The sequence below is a fragment of the Achroia grisella genome, unplaced genomic scaffold, assembly GCF_030625045.1.
Source record: "Achroia grisella isolate CSIRO2021 unplaced genomic scaffold, CSIRO_AGI_Agris_v1 utg452, whole genome shotgun sequence".
NCBI lineage: Eukaryota > Metazoa > Arthropoda > Insecta > Lepidoptera > Pyralidae > Achroia > Achroia grisella.
In genome coordinates this window covers 1,189,892-1,208,109 of record NW_026712864.1, presented here as the reverse complement: position 1 = coordinate 1,208,109, position 18,218 = coordinate 1,189,892, and the positions used below count along the sequence as shown (strand labels likewise).

Sequence of the window (18,218 nt, the reverse complement as noted above, 5' to 3'; positions counted from 1 at the left end):
TCTTTAGGTATATTGTTCAGTTTTATGTATATTGTCGCTGACTTTCGACTCTGTATAGCGTATTTACGGCTCACTTTGTATACAAATTCTGAGTGTGCAGAAGAATAAATAAATAACACTGCGAACGGTTTTATCTAACGTGACCCACTAAGAGCGTTTGTTTGTACCTTTGTAGTTCAATGTTCGGGATAAGCGGATCTCGTTCGATACATACACACAAACTAGGATTATTTTGTTTGGATTACTAAACCGTGCGCAGCATTTATGGCCACGCGTTCACCTCCTCGCATATTATGTAAGGATTCAATACGTACATTTCGGATTAAGCACATTATGCACCTATCTGTATAATTTAAATGAGAAATTGCTTAATTGTAGCACTTTACTTCTTTCTGTTATAGGAGTTATAGAGCTATTAAAGTATTTATTTTCGTGATCTTAATAATCAAAGAATTAGTACATCGTGTTAATTTTTTTTTTTTATCATAAATGGTTTGTTTATTTTAGAAAATCTCTAAATTGGTATATTACGTTTATTTATTTACCTATAGATTAGCTATAGGTAAATAAATAAATGTATGAATTTTATTAAGACATCACCAATTTAGTATTGCAATTACGATCATGCCATGACACTCCTGGTGTTGGAGACGTGAAATCCATCAAATACCTAAATCATTATGTGCAATTGTGACATTTAGGTATGTAGAACTATAAAATTAAACTACTTTTTTTCTGGAATTTCTAATAAAAACTTCTTTAATTAAAAGGAGCGAGGAGATTACTTGTATAAGCATTATCACGCAAAGTTTTAAAATTCTAATTGAGAATACTATACACTTTTATCGTGACTAGGATAAAGAAACTTTTTCTTTATCTTTGTCACGCTAAAGGCCCGAGGACAGACTCTCATAGACGCGGATTTTAAAGTGCCAAAGCAAGCATCGTCAAAAAAGAGAACCCCCATCTGGGATAGTATTTATGTATACATTTACTATAAGTGGAAATCTAGAATTAAATCGTTTTTATCAAATATAAATATATATAAGTATAACAAAATCTAAAGTATTCAGACTATGGTCCATACTATCCTACCAATACTCAATTATTATACAATTAGGTAAATTGTCTATATAATAACACACAGATTGTAATGTCATTTGTAAGATAACAAGTGCAAATAACAAAGAAATGAGTACCTCAAACATATACAAATATTTGCAATCGTGAATCATAATATATATTGTATCTCCATTTCGTATTCAACAGAATGCGTGAGAATATTTATAAATCATTTCTACTTTGCAGAATTTGTCCCACGCTTGATTATCAAGCATTTACCTATATCCACACATTATATCGTTATCAATTTATCATTCTAAATCAACATTACATGTATCAAAAGCAAATATGTAACAGTCATAAATCTGTAACTTTCCTTAACATCCTATACCAACATAGTGGTAGCCTTCTTGTATATGTATATATAAAAGAAATTTAATTGAGTTTCTTGCCACTACTACACACTAATGCTCTCAAATTAATTGGTACAAATTATTATACCATCAACTATTATAATGTAATTATTTTGTTTCTGACCCCACAAATATATCCAATTGAAACAAAACTTAGGCGCCTTGTTTCTCATATCCAATAGTGAGTACAGAGCTCCCACCAAACAGAAACGAGAAACTATAAAAAACATCTATTTTTACAGCATGAAATTAGAAACGAGCGCACTAATTTGCCATTTGCTTTTTCGTTAGCATTTACTGAATATTACTGCCTATTATTTGCTCAATCTTGTTCTTTAAATTACACTGCCCTAGTTAGCAAATAATAAAAGTAAAAAATATATTATATATCCATACAGGTAACGAGCACAATGCTTATCAAATCTCTTAATCTGCAACTGTACTGTAATTGTAAGAATATAATAGAAGTGAACGTGGTAATATAGCAGTACAATCATATTATTATATGAAACATTTTAGCTGACATGTGAATGATATCCATATCGAAGACAGATCAAGATTTGGAACGTTTGATTAGCAATATGTCGGTACAACTGATCTATTAGTCTCTAATAATGGTGAAAGGTTTATTGTACTCAATTGCAATCAAATCTGGTTAATAAATTGATCAGTATCAGAACAATTTTGTAATTTTAGAAAAGATATCGTAAAATATAAAATGTTAAAGATAATGTAATCATTTATTTAAGTATAAACTCTAATTTCAATGTTTAAGCCACTATAAGATAATATAAAAAATAAAAAGACGAATATTTACAAAAATAAATAAATTTGTTTATTATTCTATAAAAATAGTTATTTTTGAATTATTTTAAAATTTCAAAATATATTTTTTTCATCTAATTTGAATACAAAAATAAGATCAAGTGGTAACCTAATAAACAGGGACATGTCAAGAGGTATAAAATTGGGGGTTGTAATAATCAATTACTGGTAATTATTTTTGTTTATTCGATTATATTATTAAAAAGAATTGATTTTAGCACAATCCGCAGGTACCGTAATAATTATGTATAATAATTAAAAAACTCAATATGAAGTGAAATTATAATGTTTATGAGAGGGAACGGCGCGTACGCAGTCCCCACTATCAAAAATTACGCGTCCGAGTTATCCACATTAGGGATAATCACAGGGGTCAACTCTACCGCAGTGCAATGGTAGGATCTCACCCTGGGGGAACCGCCTTCTTGATCACGGTGTCCCCTACGCCAGGTAAGTATGACTATTTGAATTAAAAATTCAGACGTCATTCTACAAGCGAAAATCTTAACATCGCGTACTACAAAACTCGACTTGTAGATTACAGCGACATCTATTGACAACTTTACGAAATTATTTTGCTCGCTTGCTTTTCACAGTATATAATCAAATAATTCACAGAATATCTGTTAAGATAAAATATGGAATAATATATAAGTGGGATATAAAACTAAAGGATAAAATATATCAAAATATAGTTATTATTAGACTAGATAACATACAGTACTTAGCTGTTGATGGCACCTATGTCAGGCATAATGAGGCTATAAAAGAGATTCAGAAATGTGCCAACTGATAACAGTTTTTTTCCAGCGAAATTAGCTAAATATGTTGCTAATTTCGCTGGGAAAGAACTAGCTTGAATGTCTAAAAGATACATATTCATACCACAGGATAATGTATTAAATAAATGAATTAGCCTGCACAAATCATACAAAGCCACCTAGTCTCTTATTCAGTAGAGCTTGTTTACACTGGACAAATGGTACACCTACTTAAATATACTTTTTAAGAAAAACATATTACAAAGTACGCATAGAAAAAGCCTTCCTCAATTAATCATTTATAATGCATTAATTAGTAGATATTAACTTTCACTGGCATTGTGACATTTAGGCGAAAAATTTTAACAGTATATATATTTAAAAAAAAAATTATACTGCACTATTATTTATAAATCCATGTATCCATTACTGTGATACTGTGTACAGAAAAATTGTCAGCAATTTGTCGACAAACAAGTAAAACCATAAATTCTCCAGTCGAGATCCTCGATTTCACGCATAACTAATTTAGCCCATTTACTGGTTCACCGAACGATTGTATATGAACAATGATGAGAGAAAAACCATGGAGGGTAGACAAAGCATACACGAACTCCGTGACAAATCGTCGGAACGAATGACGTTCCTGTCATTGTCTACTGGATGAACTACCGTGAACTGCAGGTTCACTGGAACTTCAATCGCCAATCATAAATTCCCACGCTTGCTATTTGCAAATGTGTAATTCCACACATACATACACAATGTTTGCTTTTCTAAATAATTGTTTATATTCCTGAAACCAGTGTATACAGAGTAATGTAAAAAAGCCAAATCATATCATATACTCAATACACGAGCACATTTTAGTCATTCATGCAAGTATTTTTTTATTAATAATTTTTTACAATACCGTCCAGTTTACGCACGCATTCACAGTACCCATATTTTTTACATTTGAAATTGATTTGTTTTGAGTAATCTAAATCGACCTCTGTTGACAATTCTTATTATATAAAAGGAAATCTATAGATATATAGACATATAAATAGTGGCGTACATAGTACCTTTAGTATTAACATACCCTGGCTGCACGACATTATGCAGTAATTTGCAATATGCAAGGTAAGATAGTGCTCCTGGGTAACCTTCTTGTGATATTGCACTTTACGTAAAGCAAGCAGCTTTCGTATATTTAAGGGAAAATCAGTTTCGTAAATTTAATGTTACAGAAATTCTAATACTTACAAACGTCAAAGAATTAAAATATATCTTAGATTGTAGGATATTGCGTTAAAAATAGATAAGGTTGAAATAATTATATGTTTTTTTTTTAATTATTAGGCATATAAGTATATATATTCATTTACTGTAAAATAATTATATAATAAAATGATAATATACCTTAAAGATTTAGGTACAGCACTGTTTTTATCTGACAAATAGTAGATCCCTGAAGTAGTAGATAAAAACAAAAGATATGTAATTAATTTCAAAATGTGTCATTCAATCGTAATGTGTACGTATAAATTGCAAGGTACTTCCATCAACGCCCAACAAAGCATTTATTTTCATCACGTGTTCAAATGCGCGTCAGACTCTTTTGTCCAAAAAAAATAAAAAGGGAAAAAAGCCAAACCCCCGTAAATAGGGCGACAAATTTAGCCTTTTTCATTGTGTCATTATATTTAAATGCAGCGAGGTGTCGGCACATCTCACTGAAGAAAAATCACCTGTCGCCAGGTAGAACATACCAAAACGAATTGTACCACTTAGAATAGAAGGGATATTTTCGCTGGACAAAATAAAATCACAGTTAAGGTACCGCTTAAATAGAGCGATAATTTGAACCTAGACCTGATCAAATAAATATAGACCATCATATTACGACTCTACAGTATATTTTGCTCTGATTGGGCGCTATTATTTATTGAACAATAGCGTAAGTAGTTGGATTAGGGTACGGGGAAACACGGTGTCAGCGTCAAGCATTTTGTGTTGTATTGTGCTCAGTGCTACTTTTAAAGGAGCTTAAAATCTTGAAGACTTTATACTGTTTTTTTATACAAGCCATTTTGTTCCCTATTTGTGCAACCTGTGGGACTAACATTGGATACTACAGAAATTGGATTGGGACTCTGGGATCAAGCAAACCTTCTAATCCGTGTACATCACATTGTAAAGTTACTCGTAAAGAACATGTAGACAAATATATGCCATTTTACTGCATACAAAAACACATTCCTAATAATCATACAGTAAGCCAATTTAAGATATCTGAAAATTGTTTATTGTATAGGTACTTTCAATAAAAATTGTGCGTCTCTTTTAATCTTGAGTACATTAAAAAGAGATGCTCAATTTTCATTGAAAGTATACAATAAACATTAATAGTATTACAATAAAAATAATAATATCCCTGGACAATTTACACTATCAAGACCCATGGTAAGCAGATCTTGTATGTTTTTTTATAATTACATGCGTAATTGACATAGAAAACACCCAGACTAATACAAACAATCATATACAAATATTTACACCATGCGAGGAATCAAACCTACAACCATCAGAAGTAAGGCGGTGTGCTAAACCACTAGACAATCAACAATTTGGATAGTTCTGTATTATTTGTCAACGCCTTTAATAATACAGAACTATCCAAATTGTTGAAATTCGTCGTCAATTTGCTATAAATATAACTTTAATGATTTCCAAAGTGTGCACTTAGTTCCACTATATTACTACGAAATCAGGTAGTCGTGTGTGGGCACGGGACATCAGCACCTACATTTTAGTCACGGTCATTATTACGGTCACGAATTCAATACAAATCCTCATTAAGTATTGAATCGCACATTATTATAAGAAAAAATGGTGACCGAAATGAAAATGTGATCAACGCAAAGCGTGGGAAATAAATTACCACGAGTACTCATAATATGACCTAAAAATTATTAAAGTTTAATATTAAATGGTAAACATGTTCTAATAAAAAATGTTATTTATTTACTTGAGCGACCAACAAGACATCCACTATGTAATTACAATTACTATCACATCCAAGAGGTTCAGGTATATAGTGCTGACTTAATTACTTGTTACAACGACATGAGTTTTTATTTATTACTAGCTGTTCCGACGACTTTGTCAGCGTGTAATTTAAACAAATTTTGCACCGTACGAGGAATCGAGCCGCGACCATCGGAAGTAAAGCGGTGTGCTAAACCGCTAGACCACCGAGTCCGTCAAGTATATGTACATATTTAAGATGAATTTTAATTTAATTACAACATAGTATTGTAGATATTATATTTATTAAATATATGCATATATAATAAAAACAAATCGGTAAAGTAATACAATCACTTTACTATCGTTACAATATAGCTCCATATTTGAACAGCAAGCGTATATTCCTAACATTAGTCTGAAGTTACGATATGTACTCATTGAGAAGTGATACCGAGTACTACTGAGTAGATATTCGAAGCTGTTGGCTATACCAGAAATTCCAAATCTCTTCTTAAGCTAACTTCTAGTTTCAATGCTTGTAAAGTTCAAAACTAGTACCTACATCTGCACTTACATGAATCACCTGAAGTATAGTACATTGAAGTTGCAATATATAGTCCGATTTGATTTACATGTAGCTATTCTTACGAATAATTTTCATAAATTATAAGATCATAGAGAACTATAAAAGCAAACACGCCACTGTCCAGGAAATTTATTTAACCAAAATGAAGAAAAATGTCTCTGACGTAATGGCTATAAAGTGAATTAAATAACAATGTTTTTTGAGTTCTGAATGTTAAATAATAAAATAATAGTATATATATATATATTAGCAAGATTTCCATAAAGAATATATATATATATATATACCTTACTTACCCTCCATTTGAATTAATAGGTACAATGTCAACACTGCATCTTCAATTGCAATTGATAGTATGACACTGTCGAAACGTTGTATCAAAATTCATACAGTATTTAGATTGACTTTTAAAGTGACAAAATCCAGAACATTTGTATCTTATTTTGTTATATATATATATGCCACATTATGGATCCAAATATTTTTTACAGATAGCCACCACCGCTGTATTTACCTGTTTATTAAAACTGAGGCTGAATTTTGTTTTATCCGCGTACTAAATGTACTCGTAAGTACATTTAGTATGATATCTGTAACGTTGTAATCTTAAATTTAATATGTTGCATATTTTGAGAAGTCCTCGCAATATGTCAGTGCGATTCAGGGTCATTAGTATAATACATATTTAAGAAATAATGTTTTAAACATATCATAATGCAATTATATGTATGTAAATCTATTCATTTAGTTAGCTACATTCATTTACGAAATATTTACGGAGAAGGTGGGCTAAATAATATAGACACGCAGCTTTCTTTTCATTTTTACTATAAAGTAGATAGGTAGTGGATAATTTATTCAATCTGCATTTTTATATAGATCAAGGAACGTAAAAAGTGTAAGCAATAAAATATATTCATTTGTAAAAGAATTAAATATTAAACCTTTGAACTCCAACATCACGTATCTTTTACGACTTTTCAATGACTAAGTCGTTGAAAAGTCGTAAAATATTCATTGTTTATATTGCAATAAACTCTTAAATGGCTTATTTAAAATTTTATATCTGAACTAAAATATAAAATATTTACTATCGTTGTAATCACAATGTAGATTTTAGATTTGAAAAACATTATAGAATTTAATCCTAAATATGAGAACATCGTGGCTAGCCTTCACTATTACGACTAAATCTCTGAAGTTAGTGAATTTGAACCTAGTCTTCACCAAAAAGTGTACGTTTTATATTCAAACGTCCGGTTATTGTCTACCCATAACAAATTAAATTAAGCCCATAGACAGTAATAGCCTCGCGCTATGTCACATTTGACTCAAATGCAACCAAGCAAAATAAGAACAAGAAAGACGTTGCAGTCACCACAACGTTGATAGCCTCTGACAACCCCATCTGAGATAACAACCTTGAAAGTATATCATTATTATTAGCAGAAATGGAAGTATATAAAAATCGTTCCCGTTACGAATAGTCTACTTTCCCACGTATTCGCTATTTGAACATCAATGCTTATTACTCGACGATTGACATTCATTCACAGTGATTATCGACAGTTGTAATTACCCATCATTGGCGACCCAAAGCTCTATCTAACGCAAAAACTCAATTCTCAATAATTGTTCTTAATTGCGGAGACGAGACAAGCTATGCGCTGCATCCGTTTTATATACATATTTATATATATAGATGACGTACCTATCGTGAGACATAGATTTTTATAGGATTGATAAATGTTGAAATGTCAAATTTAATTTAACCTATAAATATATTAATATATAGACCATATTAAACCAACAATTTACATATTAAACAAACATTTTCTGTAGTGAAGTTAGTTTTGCCTGGAAATTTCATCACCACTTAAAGTACATTTAAAAAGGGCAATAAGGACTTCAAGTGGCGATGAAATTTTATTCTTGATGATAGAATATTGAAAACTAATACAGTCAAATTAGAAAAGCTATGTGCCATATGATTATGTTACAAAGCGGAAGAAATCGAATGTTTGTATAATTGTACATAAAATATAATCTCAAAAACTAACACTAAAACTATGTTATCTATACAAAACTCGAAGTTAAGACCACTAGTCAAAAATAAAGTTATATATTTCTTTTATGATGTCAGCACCTAAATGTGTTGTTAGACAGAGCACGTAAATAGACCTTCACTTTATTCTACAACGTTTTATTCAGTAACAACATTAACATATGCTATTATAAAAACCAAAGAAACTAGATCAACATTTATTTCTTTCATTACCCACAATATCGGATCCGCTGCCGATAACCATGCATAGCTATTTTTAAAAGAGCGCTTTATTTTTTTTTTCTGGTGCTGAGATGCGCGCGCGCACCTGCCGCTTGCCCGCAAGGCTGATTGGTCGTTGCTTCAAGTCAATAACATCTAACTCCCGGCCACCCTCGTGTTTGCTAGTTTTTTTATCCCTTATCTTATTTTACAATTAAGTTGTGAACTTAAGGTATTGCATATATTTTAGAATAATTTCCAATATAAAAATAGTTATATTATATAGATTAAAAATTATTCAACGCCGACAATAGATATTTTAATTACACCATAGTGAAACCATATATACGTAATATTAAATTTAAATAAATTTATAACTAGTAATATTAATTATTTAAAATTACCAACTACGAAACTCTAAATAGTCTAAAACAAAGGCCGTCTTTAGCATCTGTCTGTTTCTCACCGTAAACTTTCCCAGAGTAATTAGGACTATTAGCCCCATTGCGAGCAATGTATTAAGTCAGGTCGACCTCCACATAGTCCCCCTGGAAACCATCGTGGTGAATTAGTTACGCGAAGTAACCGATCCAACTGACTTCGTCCTCTGTCATCTTCCACTGGCGCTCTGCCAGCCCATACTGTTAATGTCGCCGAGAGAATATTTCCAACGAGATCCATTAAAGAAAAACTTCCCAACACCATTAAAATGAGTGTCAAGGTCATTAAGCAAGTTTTTAGGTAATTTTTGTTAGTAATTTATAACATGATGTATATTGCTCAAAAACTATAAATATAAATAATTAATAATAATAAAATGCACGACTAAAATTTTTATTTTCTTATCTACTAACCATTCCTACAGAGCCATAATAAATAAGTGACAAATAACAGACAGGTCAAAACATTTATTATGCTGAATGCATTAGTCTTCGATACTAATCAGGCTACTTGATCTCAGTTCATATTCCGTATGTACAAATGGTATTATATAAAAAAGAACTAACGGACCGTAGAGTTTTGAAAGACTCATAGATTGACAATTACTGATAACATTTAGCTGCTACCTTGTCTATGGTAGGCCATTAAACAAATGGACAGCTATACGAAGGTAAATTGATTATTATGATAAGTCACTTTGACTCGACCAGCATACGAGGATTAACTTATTAGGATATCTGCTTTTAGTTGTGCTTCAATTGGCAGCGCACTTTTGATAATTTCTTTTAAACATGCATAAATAGTCATAATAAGTAGTCTCTTCATAATAAATTTGGTCATAAGAACATTCGACATGATATAAATATATTTTTTAAGAAATTTTTGTATAATTGAATCGTTCATATTGGCACAGATAACATAATATCGGATACTGGTAGTATGTCAAAACTTTACAATATAGCTTTTCAGAACGTATATATATATTATAAATATTCTACTTTTCAAGTTTATCTGAAGATACCTAATATTCTCCAAAATAAAACGGTATTTGTTAAAAAAAATGATTCCACATTTTTTTCTTCTCTCTCGAACTCTGGCGAACATCTCGATCGCCCAGGCACTTTTATAACAACAGTCAAGCGACACAAATTGAAAAACTATTCTGTACATAACTGAAATATTTAGAGTTTTCAACATTTCTAAGTTGAAGCTCTTAGATATACGATACAAGCAGCGGCAAATGTTAAAACATTCGAAGTACAAGAACACATTCCTACAGCAACTGACGGCCGTCAAACGGCGATAATATCGGGAAACTTTGGCATTCGAATCGTCCCAGAGTCCGGTAGCATATTTAAGTTTCGATGATATCTAATACTTGTATTGATCACACGATAACATAAAACAATCATCAATACTAAAGTGATATAAAAATGAAATAGATGAAACAAATTATACTGTACGACCATGAGTGAATATCCACGCAGTTATGGTCTATCTAGTATATATCTTATATTACTTCACCATGCACTAATTAGCTAAATTACTAAATTGCTAAAGTCTTGCGAGTTTGAGTTCTACATAATATTCATTAATTCATACTTGGTAGTTTTCTCCGAAATAATAAAATGTTTCAATTATTGTACAAATAGTAAAATCAAGGTATTTCTCCTTTTTTATTCTCTCGACGTTTCGACTAAATTGCACTAGCGTGGACACAATCTGGCTGGCTTTAGCAATATACATGTCGGTAAGTGCCAGCAGTTTTTCAACTACCGTCATTAGATTGTACAACGAAAGTTCGCCATAGCACTCATCTGTTACAGAACTTGTTTAAACTTATTTGTCACGGGATTCCACGCAAACAAATTTTAACCATGGCTTAATCTGATTGAGCCATCTTCCCGATTAAAATTGGTTGATTAGAAACAGAGTCGCTACTGAACTTTATTTACAATATCTATATCAATCTATCCACCCACCCCTACCTCTATGTAACAACTAGTGAAGAAAATAAATTATAAAAGTTATCTGAATCCCGTCCGACCACCGCATTTTATATTCTCTAATAAACATACACCTACGTTCTGTTTCATCATGCATATGTAATGGTCCTATTGTTTTTGCTGCTATTGTCTGCTGTTCTATCGGATGCGGTTACGAAACAGTATGTACGGATCAACTTTGTTTGTGATTTCTTTCGATATTGTATTAATTACGACCTCGAAAATAATTTGCTTATAATTATAATGAATTTACACTTTTGAATTGACTATTATTTCATTGTGTACAAAAACTATATTCTAGATATTAGTAATAGAATTAATGTAACTCGACCTCTCGTTCCCAGATTATTTTCTATGTACACGAAATTGGCTCACGTGTTATTACATACATATTAGACAACAAATGTATAGGTACACTTAGTTATAACAATTACGTATAAATTTATTATAATAATTGGCAATACCAAACATTTATTGCAAAACACTTAAATGTCTGCATATGTTTGCAGCTACCTGTATCTACATGTATTATTTCTAAAAATGGTGATGACCCTAATACTTACAGAACACTAAATAATTTTTTCATCGACGTACACACATTTTTTTATACAATATCATGAAATTTATACAAAACCGACAGTTATTGCATTTAAATTATATACCAGTTACAAATTTCGGCGATATCGTTTGAAATATTTTATTTTTAACCAAATTACTTTCATAATGAACAGTTTCTGTAATGGCAACACAAAACGACCGCTTTCCATATTCAGTTGCTCTTAATTTAACAGTAAATAAATGCACACTCATTTGTAAGATAATGTTACTTACGATATCGTAATTTACTTTACTGTATTATCTGAATGTAAAATGTCTGAAAATAAATTAATTGATCGATTAATGATACGAATTATCATTCCAACAGTTTTTTGATTAAATTAATTTTATATTACACTGTTACAACTGTATAAAATTATTATTATTATTATTATAATTCAAGAAAGTAAAACTTTATTTAGTACTCGAACCTTCACAAAACTGTTTTGTTTTGTATTAGGATTGTTCCGTATTCCGAACCTCCTTAGTCTAAGCAGGTTGTGTCACCGGCTTGCTTACTGGAGCAAAGGGCGCTCGGTAATACTGGCCACATATAAAAACATGTGGCCACTTAAATTTCAAAAAAAGAATAATAAAACAATTGAAAATAAGAACTGGAATTAAAAGGACGCTCCGTATTTTTATCTATAGAAAACAAGATAATTAAGTAATTATTTAACACAATATAATTGTTTTTGATGAAAATATACACTCTAGAGTGCGTGGCCACTAAACAGTACTACACATCGGGACGTTCCTGAGCAAAGGTGAGTAAGTTTGGTGTAACATTGCTTACTTTGGGGTGTTCGGAGTGTGGAAGACGTTCTTCCAGATCGAAATCGTATTTTTACTTCCTTTTCCATTAATTATTTTCTTTTCAATAAATACAGTCCACTCTCTCTTTTATATATTAATTTATAAGGATTCGTAATCCAACAAGGATTATATTTATAAATATAATTTATTATTACAAAAATGTGTGATTATAGATGTATGGTAAGTCTACTGGGAAGCAATCTGGATTTTGAAACATAAATTAAAAAAATAAATGACATCCTCAGTATAATATATTTAATTATCTCGCTAATGGTAAAGCATACCGCTTTACTATCCGATGGTCGCGGATTCGATTCGTCGCACGGTGCAAACATTTATATTCATAAGTGTGATTGTTTGTAGGTATCGGTCTGGGTATTTTCTATGTATATTATGTACGTACTTACACAAAAAATATCGAAGTATTTATATCAATTGTCTAGTAGGTAATAAAACAAGCTCTGCTTACCGTGGGACACCATCGGTGTTGTGATAATTGTTCAGGGTTATTTATTATTTAATAAAAGTGTCAAATTATCCCTATGCCTATAACTGTATCATGCCAGGTCAACCGATACTGCTAAACCATTGAAATTTGCGACAGTGGGCTTTGTCGTGACTTCAACCTCACTCTTTGGGATTTTACTTGTACCTCGCCGACGTATACCACTAACACAAACAGGTATCATCCACAAAAAAATCATTTCTGAATTCTCGTTCACATCTATCTGTCGCAGAAATCTGCAGCATAAAGAGCTCGCAACTAAATTTCTGATTGTTATACATGATATGATTTCGTCATTTGCGAAAACATAACATCCATAACCACTAACCTCGTCGTAAACTGCAAATTTTAAATCGTCGCACCCCATATCTGAGTCAGCCGATAAACAGACCAACCTCCGTATTATTTTATAGTCCATAAATAACTTGCAAATTGCTTTCTTAATTAGGTATCCCAAACCTGTTTTAGAGTCCGTACCAATTTTGTGCTTTTAAAAATACGTTATACATAATAAGAATTTTAATGGCACCATAATTTTAACTGATGTCTGTTAGGCGACGTCTTTTAATATGGTTCCCTATATTGATTTAATTATGAGTCAATACATCATTAATAAATTTAATTAATTAATGGATGTATGAATACGACGCCTAATCTACTGTATTTGTTTCAAAGCAGAAGTATAGTCAATAGTTTGATGCTTTTCATAACAATTAACACTCTCATACCATATTACTAGAGACGAGTTTTATTTGAATGAGTTGAGTTTTAACTAGTAATTTTAAGTATCGATAAATCTAGATTGTCAACCTAATTACAAAAGTAGAAGATTCTTAATTAAGTAGCAATTTATTATTATTATTTATATAACACTATGTTAGGTATGTTATACTTTAGTTAAACAAAATTTTCATTATTAAACTTTATCAAATTATTACTATCCCACGATGTTTCTCAAGAGAATTAGGTTATGAAGTATTCTTCTTATAATATTTCATACGAATAAGTAAATCCTTAGAAACTTTCACATTTAGTTAGGATTATTACCGTAACGTTAAATACCACGCAAGTATAGAATTAAACAGCAAAATCAGAAGTATACCCAGATATTCAATTCAAAAATTATAGACCCACGTGTTTCAATGGAGAATAGTAAATATGTAACTTAACCGGTGGGCGTTAATTACATTAATGTAAACTGCGATGATCGCCGCCATAAAAATACCGTTGTGTTTGTTTATTACGATCAGATAATGCCGGGTTTACGGTAGCTGTGAGAAGTATCTACAATACCAATATTTATTGCTGATCGAAAAGATTTCTAGCTGTTACATTGCCAGACACATTCTGTCTTTATTTCGTGAACCTGCCGTCTGTGATCACTTCTTCCAAGCCAAATATTATCTGTATTAATTTCAAATAATGTTATATTTTGAGTAATAAATAATATTTCACTGATGGGATGTAATTTTAAGTAGGTATATTTTAGTTAAAATTCATTGTATATATTAGAGTTGTAAATATTAATCAAAATTCAACTTTAAATTGACTTCAGATTCTAACAATATCTGCATTGATTCAACACAGCACAAGTACAGATACCCCCGCAGGGATCGCCCCTCCTATCGATCCTTTGTTCTATTTCAACTGGCATCAAAATTACAACAGACTCCGAGATTAGAACCCCAGCGGTGCCTTTCTATCCATCAGGAATAAGTTGGCTTTCATCTGCTCCATAAATTCTACCGCAGATTTGAAATGACTTCTGCACTTGTCCGCAATATCATCCAGTGAATATGCAAGTGAAAAAGCAAGTGATGATACTTACAAAAATCATACAAAACTCAACCACTAGGAAAGTTTAGGTACATCACAAGATAACAATGAAATATTGCTACTTCTGTGGCGATATATATACCACAACACGCAAACACGCAATTGAAGTTAGGCAATTTCTGAAGTGACACACTAATTATTATTTGTTTATTTCTTTTGTGCACCTGAGTATTTTATTTATTAATTTTCATGACTAGAAAAGTAACATGTTATTTATTTTCCACATCCATATTAGAAATGAAGAAACGTACAAATTGAATTTCTTAAATTTACACCAACATTTCAGATATATAAATATATATCTTATACTGAATAAGATAGATAAACATACTCAATGTTTATCTACAATGAGATATACATTTTATATCTCGTATCGTGACAAAGTTCAAAATTGTTCAGCAAACTATTATGGAGTGTATGTATTATTGAAATTTTGTTATGTGACAAAACCCAAAACATTAAAATATTTAGTCTTAAAAAGATAAGTCAGCTTACTGATCTTACTTATTCGAGCCGGTCACATTTATAACACAATAATGTAATGTTAATCGACTGTAATAACTGTACAGTTATATTCAGTAGTGAAGGCCACAATGTGAAGAACAATTGAAATAAGTACCTACAACACTAGATAAATTATAATATAAAGGACTGGGGCTGACCTTTCAGGAAGGTATGACATAATATATTCTCATTCTTTTGAAGATTAAAAGTCATATCAAGTGAAGAGCAAACATTTTGGAAAGCAACCATATGAGGCTGGATTTTAGCTTAATAATAGATAAGGACTAAGTTAAAATAACGATTCTTTCATCACCGATCTCAAATACTTTTATCACTTTGTATGACAATAAAACATACTGGCGCATCCTATCACTACACTAGTATTTTCCTTAGATTCATTTTTAGACAAGAATCTATAAATATTACAGGGCCTTTAAAGTAGAATAAGAACGAGTACATTTTGTACCCTGAGCACACCTTTTTATCGCTGCAACGGTTTTTACCGACGATCGACCGTCGACAATACGCAGCGCGTGACAGCTCGCGGGTGCGCTTTGCGCCTATCTACGCTGGACCATACTAACAGTGGAGGTAAAAAGACATTCAAGCAAACAAACCGAATTAAACCTTAGCTACTTACAAAAGAGTATACTTTTATAATATCGCTATTCAAACAAAACTATGATGACGTTGCTTCGAAAATGATACTTTGTTACGTAACTAGTAGAAGTGATTTTTCGTTGTGCTGAGTTTTAAGGATTTGTTTCGGTGTAACGAAATGATCGGGCGCTTCGTTCTCCGTAATAAAACGACACAATGGAACGGTCAATGTGTCTCGTGCCACAATTTTTGTCCGACCCATGGGACGCTTGTTTTTTGCAGAACAGCTTTTTTAGAGTTTGTAGAAATCACGTAGCTGAATGATTTACAATGCGATAACGCTGGTATTTCGACTTTTTGTAATTGTATTCATACTTTTGAAATATTACGCTTATTTTTAACTAACTGAATCCAGATACTTGTTGAATAACTAAATCAAATCTTCCCTGTAGTATTTATTGTTCTTGCCATGTAGCAGGTCTGGCCCAGTGTTTGGTAATGTTATCTGCGCTATACATGTATTGTGTTCCGACTTTCTTTAAGTCAGGCCTCGTACTCTTCTTATGGCTTAAGATTCCATTCCATTTATTTATATTAGCCAGACATCCTGAAATCTAGAAGACACAAATGTGTACAACTTTGTGTTATTCCCAATTAACATATTCACTCTTCTTTTGACAACTCGCATAAACTATTTAATTATGAAAAAATAAAAATAATAAATAGTTGATATAACTATTAAATTACCTTTATAGAAAGTATTCTTTTAATAAATGGCAAATTTCAGATTAAAAAGTTGCATATGAATTCCTTTATTCATTTCAAAAAGGACACATTAGTTTTCAGAGTAAAAACTCTAGAACGAATACAATTTCAACACCGAAAGTAAAATCTTATTCTCTGTTGGAAAATAAGAAATCGCATTCCAGACAGCAACTTGACTCTTGAGAAAAATAGTTTTCTTTGAGTAAACCAGACAACTTCATAAGAGGTTTCGTAAATAGAATTTATCATAAGCGGGTCTCCAGCTACATTCTATCAAATTTCTACATTAAGGGACAGATAAATAATAATATCGTTGGTGAATGTCATACATGACATGTCCACATTTTGCTGAGAATATGTAAATCAAACTTGGCAAGAGTCCAATAAACCTACCTGTGTTTACATCACTCGAGAGTTAGTCGGAAATATACTATATATTCAATTACGAACGGACTCGAAGCCACGGCCTTTAGAAGCTGTATGTTTAAGATACAAGTACAATTTTATAAGAGGACCAAAGACAAATGCTGTCGTAATATTTCAAAAAACATGTTATATTGAGTCATGGATGTAAATAATGATAAATTTATCAATAATATGAAGACTATTCACAAAATCCCAAACTAAGCGGGGCTTGCATTATGGTGTGGTTATACAACATACATAAATACATTTTTTCAGAAATACATACATAATATACATAGGTAACAAACAAGACCGATATATCTATGTTCAATACTAATATGTACTTCTGGCTATTTGTTGCCTTTCCACGACTGAACTGAGCTAAATGAAATTTGTCTTGATAGACTTACGAGAATGAACTAAGACTATCTTTCACCATTCAGTAATCTGATTCCATAAACACTAAAAACCGGTAATACTGTGTTTTAATTAATCTCTGCTCTATAACAAACTCTGTATCTATAGTTAATTTCAAGCTTCAGCTGTTTAATTTTCATTTAACAGAAACCTGATTATGGTTATTAAAAGCTTTAATTAATATTTGGGAGCCGCTTAATCAAAATATTTTATCTACAGCACCACTGGCACCATATTACAATCCTTACTAACACTGTGTCGGCACGGTCTGTTTTAATAATATGTTTAAACGTAGCAAGTAGCGACGTAATTAAACAATAATGTCTATGTGGATAATAAATACAATAAATTAATATATTTGATACTTATTCATGTTATTCAACACGTATGATCAGGGT

The 18,218-nt window shown here is 31.4% G+C and overlaps 1 non-coding gene across 1 annotated transcript; it reads right to left on the bottom strand.

Annotated features, from left to right (window-relative positions):
- Positions 1-2,595: 2,595 nt before the first annotated feature.
- On the bottom strand, positions 2,596-2,758 carry LOC131845141 (U1 spliceosomal RNA). The gene has a single exon (XR_009357623.1). It is a non-coding gene; the product is annotated as a U1 spliceosomal RNA (small nuclear RNA).
- Between the last annotated feature and the right edge of the window lie 15,460 nt (positions 2,759-18,218).